This window comes from Chroicocephalus ridibundus, chromosome 5, assembly GCF_963924245.1.
Source record: "Chroicocephalus ridibundus chromosome 5, bChrRid1.1, whole genome shotgun sequence".
Lineage (NCBI taxonomy): Eukaryota > Metazoa > Chordata > Aves > Charadriiformes > Laridae > Chroicocephalus > Chroicocephalus ridibundus.
This window is the reverse complement of record NC_086288.1, coordinates 61,247,683-61,260,317: the sequence shown is the minus strand read 5'-3', so window position 1 is coordinate 61,260,317 and position 12,635 is coordinate 61,247,683.

Here is a 12,635-nt window from a genome sequence, read left to right as displayed (position 1 = left end):
GTGCCCTACATCTAATAAATAACCTGGCCCCAACCTGAATTTCACTATTTCACTGTCCCATTGTTTTGTTCAACACATATAAGTACAAAATTATAAGATATCTCGGTTCTACCAAGAGAAAAATTTTTTCCAGACTAGGTTTAGGGTTTTTACATTTGCGCTGACACAGACTATCCATAACTAAATGAGCTCAAGCCAAGTATTCCTAGGAAAAATCGAGCAGTTCTTGGATATCCAAACATATTCGGACAAAAATATTTTTGGCAAATCAATAAAGACCATGAGTAACTGGCTCTGATGCTAAGGGTTGGTAACCTAACTTTATAAAATGCTAGGTATTATAGTAAGGTGAAGGATGAACAGGCTTTGGCATTGGACCCTTAACTTATGCGGGATTAATTATTATCTATCAGAGGAATTGTATCTTGTCAAAATGAGTTTTTCCTGACTGAATAGATGTTTCCTAATGGCATATTATAAATATGTTTAGTAGTATTTACTACAGAATTTATAAATTAGACTCTGAAGGGGGTGTGAAAATTAAAATCTCTTTCCTGAAATTTGACACTGTGCAGGAACAAAAGAAGGATATAGTTGCTTTGGAAGCAAGACTGTACATCTCTGAAACAGCCGAAGATAGAAGTTTCCATATTCTGTGAGTTGTCTTTGAAACTGCCACTCATAAATTTAGCTTCCCTCCCTGGCAACATAATGGAACAGCAATTGAGAAAACAAATTTACTAAACCACTTTGAAGTCTGCCAGACAAACTTGATTTTTTAATAGTAATGCAAAATTAATGAATAGAGAGCAGAACCTATACTGTCGCGTGTCTGAATTTTTGCAGTATACTGGGTTTTCTTAGGATATGTTAGCACCAAGCTTAAGGTGTTCTCAATTACGTTATGGAGACAGTTTCCAACTCACACTGTGGCTGCAGCAGAGGACTCCTAACTTTGATCCTCTAAATTGAGCCTTAATTAGAAGCCTCTGCTGGATTGTTGATTAGCCTTTCTTCTCCCATCTCCGATGTGTCAAAATTCTGTTCCCAAACTTAAATCAAATTGGAAATGAACTATCATGTTGACTGAAATGAAGGGTGATGACAAACAATGAAGGGTAATGATAAACAATAACTTTGAAGGGAGGCATTTAGTGCAGTACACAAAGATTAGTATTACTTCTGATCTCATTTAATAGCTTCAATAATGAGCTAGAAGAGGGAGTAAATGGTACATTAATGAAATCTGCAGATCTATTAAACTAGGAGGAGCTGAGCACACTGATGAAAATGGAGAAATAATACAAGGGGTCACGGGAAGATTAGAAACACAACCAGAATATTGCAATGAGATTCAGTTTAGAAGACAGAAGAATAATATTTGGGTTAAAAAAAAATCAACAGATGGTAGCATGTAAAAAACTGGAAAGCTGTAATGCTGGAAGAGATTTAAAATAAAGAACATCAGGAAAACTAGGCAAGAGTCTAACTGAGCAGCAGAAAAAAAAACAGTGAAATTTGGGCAAAACTGTTAAATAAGCAAAGAAGTGATGACTCATCTTAAAGCAGATCTACAAACATCAGCTCTCTTCTGGATTTAGTCTGTGCACTGGAAAAACAGACTATCAGTCAGATGGTTAGAGATTTTGCAGCTACAGAATTTTTTTCCTAGAAGAAAACTTTAAAGCCATCCATTTAACAAACAGAGTGTTGTCCTTCATGAAGTGAGTGACATAACAGTGAGCCACTGGCAAAAAGACAGTATAAGAGCATGAGACTGAAGAAATAAAATATTCTTCCACTGCTTCTGGTAATTGCATCGTGCAGCTTGAATTTTTTGATATTGCTGAGGAAACTGCTGATGTAATGCCAGCTGCTATGAGCTTTCCAATACCAGATATATGTGCACAATATCTTGGAAAGCTAAAGCTAGTTGTGAGCAAGTTAATTCCAGTTGAGGAGCTCACACAAATTAATCTTTCTAGGAATAACTCTACACAAACTACAGCCGAACACCAAACCAGTGTTAACATCACTGCCTGTACCAGAAACAGTTTCAGCAATTCTGCGTGGCACACCATTAGGATGTATGCTACATTATGTGTGGAATAATTACTAAATTGGCCAAGAATACAAAAATACAGCATTGTTCACACATTAAGGAAAGTCATAAAATCAAGAGGCTTCTGAGGTAGAATACAGCCGCAGCCGGCACACGAAGAATGCAACATCTGCGATTCCCTGTACAAGGTTGTTTGCGAAACTACACGAGGGATGGAACGGAACGCGCTTGTTCCGTGGCCTTCCCTTGTGACGAATAGCAGACATGGGGACGAGATGGTACTACGGAACTGATAAGCAGCCTACACGCTACCCAAGCCAACATTTCATCAAATGTTGATGAAATGCTGTCCTTTGTGCGAACTTTGCTCACCACAATGTACTAAAACACACCTCCATCCCGGAGGCTATCCGCCCCCAAGGTGTGAACACTCCTCCTTGAATACATTAATCATAATAAAAGTATGTATGACTAAAGTCACTCAAACTCCACTTTGAAGATAAAAACATAGTATAAAAATAGCCCAAGAGAGAGGGGATGCCAGGGAAGACACCATCGCGAAGAATTCCACTGCTGAGTTCCGGGATCAGTCGACGGGCTGAGCCTTTCTTGCCCCCCATAGGGACGCCTTTGGGTAAGACTTCGATTACACTGAGTGCTTTCTCGGGATTTAGAAATTTCTTTAGAGAATCTCTACCCTACATTTATAGCCAGGCTGTATCGTTTATAATTTGTCGTGCATTTGTATACTTAACAATATCTTTATTTGCACGTGCTTTGCAAACAGTGCAATCCTAAAGAACCTGTATATCTGTTGTTTAAATAAACTGCACTGGTTAAGTAGCTAGTCATTTCGCTTTCTCACTGAACGCGACCAAAACTTGAGAGAGGCCGTGCTAGTTCAGGAGCACAACTAGACTGAAGGTGCAGTCCACTATTAGTGTATCCAAATCGTAATAGTTTAATACATAGTAAACGCGATTGGACTGATAGTGCTGAATTGGGCATCACTCAGAATTTAAACCTAGCCACACCTAGCATCCCACCTCGGTGAGGAATGTTAGAACGCAAGGGGGTTTATCTTCTGCCAAAACCGCTTGGCCCCATTTCACGCAACAGTTATGTAAAGTTATATTCCATATTGGTCATCAGTCTTCAAAAGTCCTTGGTAGCTCTTAGCTGTTGAAGGCATCATCCTTTATTGCTGAGTGCCTCCATACGGTGTTTTTAAGTGGGCTTTGCCGCTCAGAAGTTTGTCACTGTCACTACGTTGTGACCCAGCACTGAGTGTGCAGAGAGCAGGGCATTGATCCACAGCTTTAAATTTGCACACTTCACTAGAAAACCCGACAAAAGCCCTTTCATGTAAAACCATGCTCTATTCCTTTACATCTCGGCATGTCCGGCCGTTCCACACTTCTGGATTGTTCATCTTCTAAGTGAACAAACTGGAAAACAATGAGCCATCAGGCAAAAATGTCAGGATGAATATAGGAGGAGATATATATATGAAAACCAACATAAAAAATACCAGAAGCATAGACAGACCCCCTGGTCCCTTATGAATGCAACTTGTTTGCTGAGACAGCACCCCTTCACTGATGTGCTGTTTTGCAGAAACTCAGAGTTTCAAGACATTTGTAGAGCTATCTACTGGCAAACTTGCTTGATATGATTTTGCCAGGAAAGTATCTGCTGTACCTAATCATATTGGCTACAACTCGTTAGAATGACATATCTGAATGATTTTAAACTAAACTTGCTCACATTTTTAAAAAAGAAGGCAAAGAAGTCTTATGCGTGTGTGAAAGCGGTATAGTTTCCCTACTTATGTCAGGAATCTGTAGGCTATTTCACTACACAGCTGAATTTTCAAAATCATGTACATATAATCTTCGCCACACATACCAAGTTCTGCTTTAAAACCAGTATGCCCCGTGTTTTTACAGTACGTGCACTTTGAAATCCCAGTACCTTACCCAAGGGGTACCTCACTCTGGACCATCATTTAAGTGTCCATATGAATACAAATCTAAAGGTCAAATTTGACTCTTTTGAAAATGTGGGCCCAGTATCTGGTCGTTTTGATGCTTCTGAAACTTCTCCCTTATAACAGCTAAATCATATTTACCCTTAGAAACCTGCCATATCACTTGGGTTTTATTCCTGGGAGATTATATAGGTGATGTCTGTATTATTCTCCCACTCTAACACTCACAATTTACATATTTCCCAGCACAGCATGGATCTTTTTTTTGCTTGCTTCTGACCCCACATGCCATCAACAAGAAGGCGGTGAAGCAGGGCAGGGCTTGGGGAGACGCAGCCCCCACCCCAGGCACACATCCCCCCGCAGCCCCTGCTGCCATCGCGTTCCCGGGAGGCAGAGGCGTGTGCCCCCATCACATCCCACCATGGCAAAAAACGGTGCTGAGAAGTTCGAATGCTTACAGGGAGGATGAAGCTTTGTCCTCAACAGACCTTCAACCCTCCACTGATATCAGTGGAAATCACTAGCCAACACCAACCAAATTTGACAGAAAACTAAAGTTTGTGAGAATACATGGCTGAATGAATGGACAGACTGACACTGGAGTTGCAACTGATGGAAAGCCTGAAAAGGAGGTGCAACTATAATATTAGGCACCTGAGTATATACTCAGAGGAGACACATTACGGATGCCGATACTATGGGAAACACTTCAAGCAAGATGCATAAAACCACAAAAAAATCAAAACTCAAACCCCTCAGATAAACCTGGTTTTAAAACTGTATGATCATAGAAGCATTTTTTTTCCCCTCAATTATATGCAGGTTTTCTCATCAAAACACTAATAACCTAGAAAAATTCTTAACATTTTTTACTGGGTTTTTTTTTCCTCTCAAGTTTTTTTAAAATATTATTTATTTTAACACATGCATAGAATAAACTAGGAAAGGATTCTGCTCAAACCAATTTTATACTGGAGATATATTGACTAAACCAAATGATTTCAACATTTACGATATGTATTAAGTCCTGTAAAGTCTCACATTTTGTTTGCAGAATTAACTAGAAATAGTGTGACTAGTTTTTATAGCAGTGAAACTGTCTTTCATTTTCCTTTCGTACAGAAATGCTGTTTCGAATGTCACTGGCTATGACTAATGACATTGACTATGACTTTAGCAAATACGCTTGAAAAGCTTCTTCCACCAGTCAGGATTAAGAAATCCCATTATATTAGTGCATTTACATGAAATTCACTTCCCTATATCAGCAATATGGAACTATCTACTATTAAGCAGCAGCACACTATGAGAGACAGTAGTTGATATTACTTTTCAAAAGATTTGTGCTATGCCATTATGCTGTAAATATTTTTTCCTTTTGCAAGAAATACTATCCATTGTACTCTTCATTTTTATCCTGCAAAATATTAGTGAACACTACTGCTTGCACCTGGAAAGGGAGATAAGTAGTACAGCAGTACTTTAATTTGACAAAGTAATCCAAATACCTATTTGGAATTCAGTAAATACAGGTTATTTTTCAAACAACTTGTGCTTTATATATATATATATATGTATATTTGGTCTTCCTAACAGTATTACTGATGTGCAGTGATGTCTCAGGATTATGTTATTCTGGGAATATCACAAAACATGTACCTGACCCTGAAGCTAAACTAATAGAATCAAAAGAAAAAAATCAATACAACTGTTTAACATAGTTCTATCTTGCTTGATTTAAACACATAAATAAAAAAAAAAAAGATTAAAGGATACCGTAGGTATAATGGTGAAGCACTGACCTTTTTATCATCACAGAGGTTGTCTACTTAACAAAGAAGTCACATGGATGAATACAGTATCTCATTCAATTTAAACTCTTTAGATCTTTCCTCATGTTTCAGCTTGGCACAGAGAAAACTGAACAGTCGCACAGCATAGATGAAGTCATACACATTTTCCCCTTCTGATGAAATACTAAAGAATTTTATAAGCACACAACAAAAAAAGTGGAGTTTATGGGTAAGGAAGTCTATTTTGCTATCAGACTCCTTCATGTATCTCTCTAGTAACTGCCTCTTTCAAACTAGGCTGGTGAATAGACCTAGTAATGGTCCTTGTATTAAAGCTTTCGGCTGCTGATTGACCGTTATCCAGTGGGAGGCAACAGCTAAAGATGTGAGGACGTGAAAGCTGGGTGAACATACATACCCAGCTCTCGGAAATGCTTCTGGTTCCTTATATTGCCAGGGAGGAAAATAGTGGGTGTTTATGCCATTAAAAGACTACATCATGATCTATGACATAGATGGGATGCGGGACACAAAGGCAACCTTTTACTTTCTAGCCTTTGAAAAGCAGATTTTGTAAATTACCATTATTTTAGCAGAATACATATAGCAGTTTATTAAGCACATTTAAAAACTGTCCGCTGGGGGTGCTGTGGACCCACATCACTTTCCTCTCAGTCTGAGCCAAGGCGAGAGGTTGCAGCAATAGAAAGCCGTTACCTTTTATGTGGACTATTACTACAGCTTGACATTGGTTTCAGTTATTTGTTTTCTTGCCAAAGATTGAGTAACTTTATGTTGAGTTCCAAGTTCTGCAGCGGTGTGCTCTACTGATTATAAATTATTTTTATACTCTGCTTCTGGCCTGTATTCCTGATCTTAGCGCCTGTTTCTTTTTTTAAAAAACAACCTTTGGCAGCAGAAGGAAAATGGTAGGGAAAGTTTTGTTTGGCCTCTGAACTCTAGCACAGAGCCTGCTCAATCTCTGCAGGAACGGCCCAACCTAGTTAATGCAAAGAAGCTGAGAGGGGCTGAAGCGTTCTCCAAGTGGACCGAATCTTCACAGATTACACAACCAAGCTCTAACAAGTTCTGCATTAAACTTATGTAAAATGTATTTCTACCAAGCCTTACACTGGGTCCAGATTTTAATGAATCTTAACAGGTATGGCAAGAGAAGTATGCTGACAAGCATGTGTCATTGGCATCCCAATTTTGAATTGCTCCTTTAGTGTCTGCAGATGCTGAAGTTATCTTGTTTTCTTCCTGTAAAAATCTCATGTTTCAGACACCTCTGATCTATACCAGCGCTAATTTGAGAGTGAAAAGACAAAGGCGTTTAGACTCGTGGTCCAAAACAATGAGGAACAGAACCAATATCTTGGTTCTAATGGATGTGTCAGTTTTCAACAATAAAAAAAGAATTTTAAAAAGTCATTAATAGTCCCTGGTTTTTAAACACCATCTTTCCATATTCACTGTTCTCTGCCTTTTAAATGTATTAGTGTGGAATTCCTCAGAGTGCAGTGGAAAAATGCAAATTCTGCCACACCTCTGACAAGTAGAATACAAAAAGATTCCCATTTTGGACTTTATATGCACACAGCCTGTACGAACAAAATCAACACAAGCTTTCCATTAAAGTCATTGGAAGTTGATCAGATCTCAGCTTTCACCAAAATAAACCATTTAATCATCATGAATAAAAGGAGAAGAAAATATAACACATGAACAGTACCCAGATTTTTTCCTCCAACAATATGTCTTTTTTCCTATAACTGTAACTGCTATTTTAAAAGCTATTTTCTCAGTCTTCTTTCAACATGGCTGAACTTCCACTACAGCAATGGGATCTTAAGCGGGTATTGCAAAAGGGATGGGGATTTTTTTCTTTTGCTCTCCCTCTCCCAATCAAGATTAGACAATCCCTCATTAACGTATGCTATATATAAGATTTCTAAGGGATTTCTAAAGACTGCAGGTTCTGTATTTCTCTTGCAATTACGGCAGAGTCTTGGACTGATGCCTAGAACAGACCCAAGATGTGTATCTCTCAGCGTGCTCTGTCATGTGCTATTGGTTATAAAGCTTGCAATTGTTATACAGCTGGATTAGTGCCTTAAGCATACCTTTGCCATTCAAGGAGAAGGTTTAAGCAAAACAAAACCCGTGTTCTCCTAGGAAAGTTTGATGAGAATATCAGTGTGAAAAAACAAGTTGGGAATGTTTTCCTAAGAGAAGACCTTGTGACTAGTATAACTTTTGTTTCTGGGAATATCTGGTTATTTGCATGGAACATCTTACAACCATTAATTTCTCTAAGCATTGGTTTATTCTCTCCTCTATTTAAAAAAAAAAAAGCTGATATTAATTCTTTTAACTTTTTATTTTTATTTTTTTTCCCTTGAATGTGCTGAGCTTTCAAATGGGAAGAGTTCACAGACGGAACAATGGAAAGAGAATAGAATAAGTAGGAAATAGCACTATCAAAAGACAAACAATCCTTAAAATATCAAATGACAAACAATCCTTAAAATATCAAATGATACCAATTGTTTCCTGCCACAATACAGTAAGCATTCCAGTGCAAAAAGATTCCAGTGCTGTTATGCACAGATCTTCCTCTGTCCCTGAAAAGACACTATAAAGGAGAACAGAGTCCCTAGAGAAAAGAGAAATGATTTCTCAAAAGCCATACAAAAGATCAATATCAGGATTAGGAAAACGCTTAGATCTTTCATCAGGCAAATGTCCTTTTCAGGGCACAATACCTATCTGTACCTTCTCACATCTACTGCAGAATTATCTGGCACTGAGCACATTTCTGAAGAGTTAGGAAAATGTGCAGATACAGATGTTTTGCTTTACAATATACAATTGTAAGAAAGGAAGCTAGAAGGTTTTTTTTGTTAGCTTTAATTGTCTTTTGTATTTATGTAGACACTGAAGTAAGTTTACAGTGCTGCTTTGCTCTGGAAAGCATGTCTGTAGAAATGCTCTACAGAATATAAAACTTTGTACATTCCTTCAAAACCTGACATTAATGGAGCTTTATAACTCAAATGTTACAATGTCAGAAAGAAGACCTGAAACTCAAAATCACGTATCCCAGCTCTGCCTTTCTCAACATTTTATATGCAGTAACCTGTATGAATGCTGAGTGGATGCCGAAACATATCTTTTCATCCATGACTTTGCAATAGCAAGTTTTCCGTACTAAATTTACCTCGTATTTTAAAAGTTTAAAAGTTGAATGATTGCCTATTAAAGTCAATACCATAGAATCTCAGCTCCTGTGGAGAAGGAAATCTTAAAGGCTTGTGTTCAGTATACAACCAATTCAAACACGAAGGCTGTAATGACATTAGAGATTACCTTTTTATCATTCAAATTTCTTCTGTGAATCTGTAAAGAAAGGAGGTGATTTTATAAAAGACATAATTATAACTGCTTTTGAAGTGAGATGTGATCACAATCTAGTAAAAGAGTGGATAACTGTTTGACTGTAGGACTCAAATTTTAACAGATGCAGCAAATCTAGCTGCAAACAATAGCTTTTTTCATTGGACAGCATCAAAAAACTGCTACGCTTTCCCATTGTGATTTATCTCAGTTATTGCCCACCTAGCACTTTAAAATTTATCCTCTTAACAATCATTAAAACTTGAATACAAACTCTTCTCAAACTATGGTTATGTATATGTAGTACTGTGTATATATACACACTCTCTCTGTATATATATATATAGAAGGAAAGCATTTCTGAAAGCTGAAAATAGCCAAAACCAATATTGGCTATTTGAGCCCAATTCAGGGAAATCTATGGAGTAATGCCATTATTCCACTCAGCATCGGATACCTGTAACCTCCCATGAGTTCACTCATCCCACTCACTTCTTCAGGCACTATGTCTCTATGGTTCTTTGACCGTTGTGGAGTCCCTCCTAGGTCCTGGCTTCCCACTCAAAGTCACTGCATCAAATGCATGTTTGCATGCATTTATTCTGAGACAGGAACCTCATCAAGAGGAGAGGAAATAATTCAAATTTCCAAACATTGGCAATCTCGTAATTTCATTTGTCTCCTAAAGTTCTATTTTTTTCCACACAAGGCCAATACCATTGAAAAGACTTGGATAATCTGTATAACTCCACCAAATAGGAATAGACTGGTAATAAGGCACTGAAAAGAACATGTCTCTACTAAGTGTTCTCTGAGATAAACTCCAAAGTCTTCAGATATGAGTGTTCCTTAAAGCTCTGTAAGAAAAAATCCACAACCCTTCACATAAGAATAAAGAAATTGTTACATGATGTAAGATCACAAAGCTGGATGATTTTTTTTTTTTTCTAAAAATTAATAAGTGACCTAGGATAAAACTGACCTTTGGTCAATGATCATATCTTAGAAATTTCAGCTATGAAGGTGAAAGTTTGTCAAAGTCATAAATAACTAAAAAGGACAGAAAGAAAACATTAAGAAAACCATAAATGTCACTATGTTCTCCATCTGGAATACCGTTGCTAGTACTTTCACAACGTAGTGCAGACAGCAGAGTAAGGTGATCTATGGAACAACAATCTGTCACTAATAAAGAGGAAAAACATCATGAAGACTGGAGATGAGATCATGGATCATCCAAAAGACCACCTACTGAAGAAAAATACAAAGAGGAAAAGAAAGTTTGTTTTAGTCAGCTTCAGTTTCTTACTGGACTGACCCTTCAACCACCAAGTCATCAGTTTCCAAATATCCAGTTTTACTGGCCAATTACTCAGCAGAACATGACATGATCAATGATCTGAAAGTTTTCAGCTGGTTATATTGATCAGATATATAAACAAAACACAGCTGTCAGCTGCTCTGTGTTTACTGCTGATGAAGTGATGTTTAAAACAATTAATGAATTAATACTTGAGCACAGAGGAAAAAAGCCTAACTGATATAAAAGAGTAAAAATGTTTAGTGCTCAATTAATTAATAATTTTCCTTATAATTGATTTTTTTAATTGTTTGACTGGCAAAAGAGAGGTGTAAACTATAATTACCAGTTACCTATAATAGCTCATTTTTTTCATTTCTGTTAATTATTTCTGAAGCGAAGTAAGCAGGATCACTGCGGATGCCAAACTCTCTTTGAATTATTGGTACTAAAAAAATAAATATCAGAAAATGCCAATTAATACAAAATGTAAAGGTTGATTATTTTTTGTAAAAAAGGGCAGATGAGCAAATGCTATGAAATGCTGAGGCAGGGCTGGGGCACACAAAGGAATTACAGTAAACTAATGAGCTTCCAGGTGTCGGCTGAGCCTGGGTAACTAACGATATTTGCACTCCTAGCCTCAAGCAAATCTGAAGCAAAAGGTGTTCGATAAATCTTCAGGGAGAGCACCCTCTGTTAGCAGGATCAGCCCTAAACAAGAGCCAAGTTTGCAATGACGCACCACTTCACGAAGAGCAACCTTCCTCATTCCTCCTTGTCCTGATCTGAGAATAGGAATTATTTCAACTTTTACAGGTGGCAATTTAATTTCCCTCTGACAGCAAGAGAATGATCCAAGACTCAGTACTATCTCGCCTTTTCAGAGAAAGTATCTATAAAATGGTGGCTGCTTTCAAAAAGAGACCAATTCCATATCGGTCTCACTGGAAAATGTAATTTATGCTTTGCTTAGCCAGGTAAGATGGTGGCAATCTAGCTGTTAGAAAATAAGGACTTGAGTTAAAGAAAATGGAAGGGGAAAGAATTAAGCATGAAAAGAACACTATTTAAAGAAAGGGCAAAAACTGAGAGATTAATTTAGTGTTAGTTCCATTTTATCTCTTCTAAGTACATTTTTTAATTCTTTGAATCAAAGTTCTTCTACTCTATGTGTGTTGCCATTATTTCCCTGGAATTTAAAATGTCTGTTTTGTTCAGCAAGCGCATGTTAGAAATCTTGGGCTATTAAAAGATGGTGCCAATGTTAACTATTATACAGAGGATTAAATCTTAACTAAGTAGTATTAAAAAGTGACTCTATAAACCTTTAGGTTATTGGTACTTCAAGATTTTTCAAAGAAAAGAAGACCAATATGAAGGATTAATAGTTAAGGTTATGCAAAATCCACTTAATCAGCATGGCTAATTTTAGCTTTAACTAAAACTGCTGGCAACTATGTGCATTTTGCTTTGGGGCTTTACTTTTGAAGAGAGTGATGAATACATTTTTGAGGTAAATTTATCTTAACTGAGAGTCTACCTAATGCTCTTTAATTGCTGAAAAAGTGATTTTAATAGCATTTGCATTTAGGAGAGGAAGGAGGTCTTCAGCTGTGTGTCTTTAAGACCCTAAAGTAAGCATTTTATTTTCACATTTATATAATATACTGCTTGACTATAAAACAGGTGAGTTATATAAACAATACAGTCGACAACATGGGCGTTGTTTGTGGAGAAAGAATTGTTCTCCTGACGGTATATACCCTACTCAGAAAAGAGCCCAGGAGAACTTGCAAGGCTGACAATGACTTGCCAGACTATCTGGGGCACAAATGCTGAGGATGAGGGTCTTCCACTGACTAATGCTACCTAAGCAAGGCAGATGTACAGAGTGTCATCTCAAGCACCCCAGGCATTTTAAGCCAGAAATATAATTTGCTAGCGATTACAGCTCTTTTACCCGGCTCCAAAATCACAAAGGATTAGATCATTCAATGTGAAGTGGATTAGATATGGTTATGCTCTTAGTTAAAACAAAATGATAAGAACACTAAGTTTCCTGTCTGGTAAGAGTCAGATAAAATC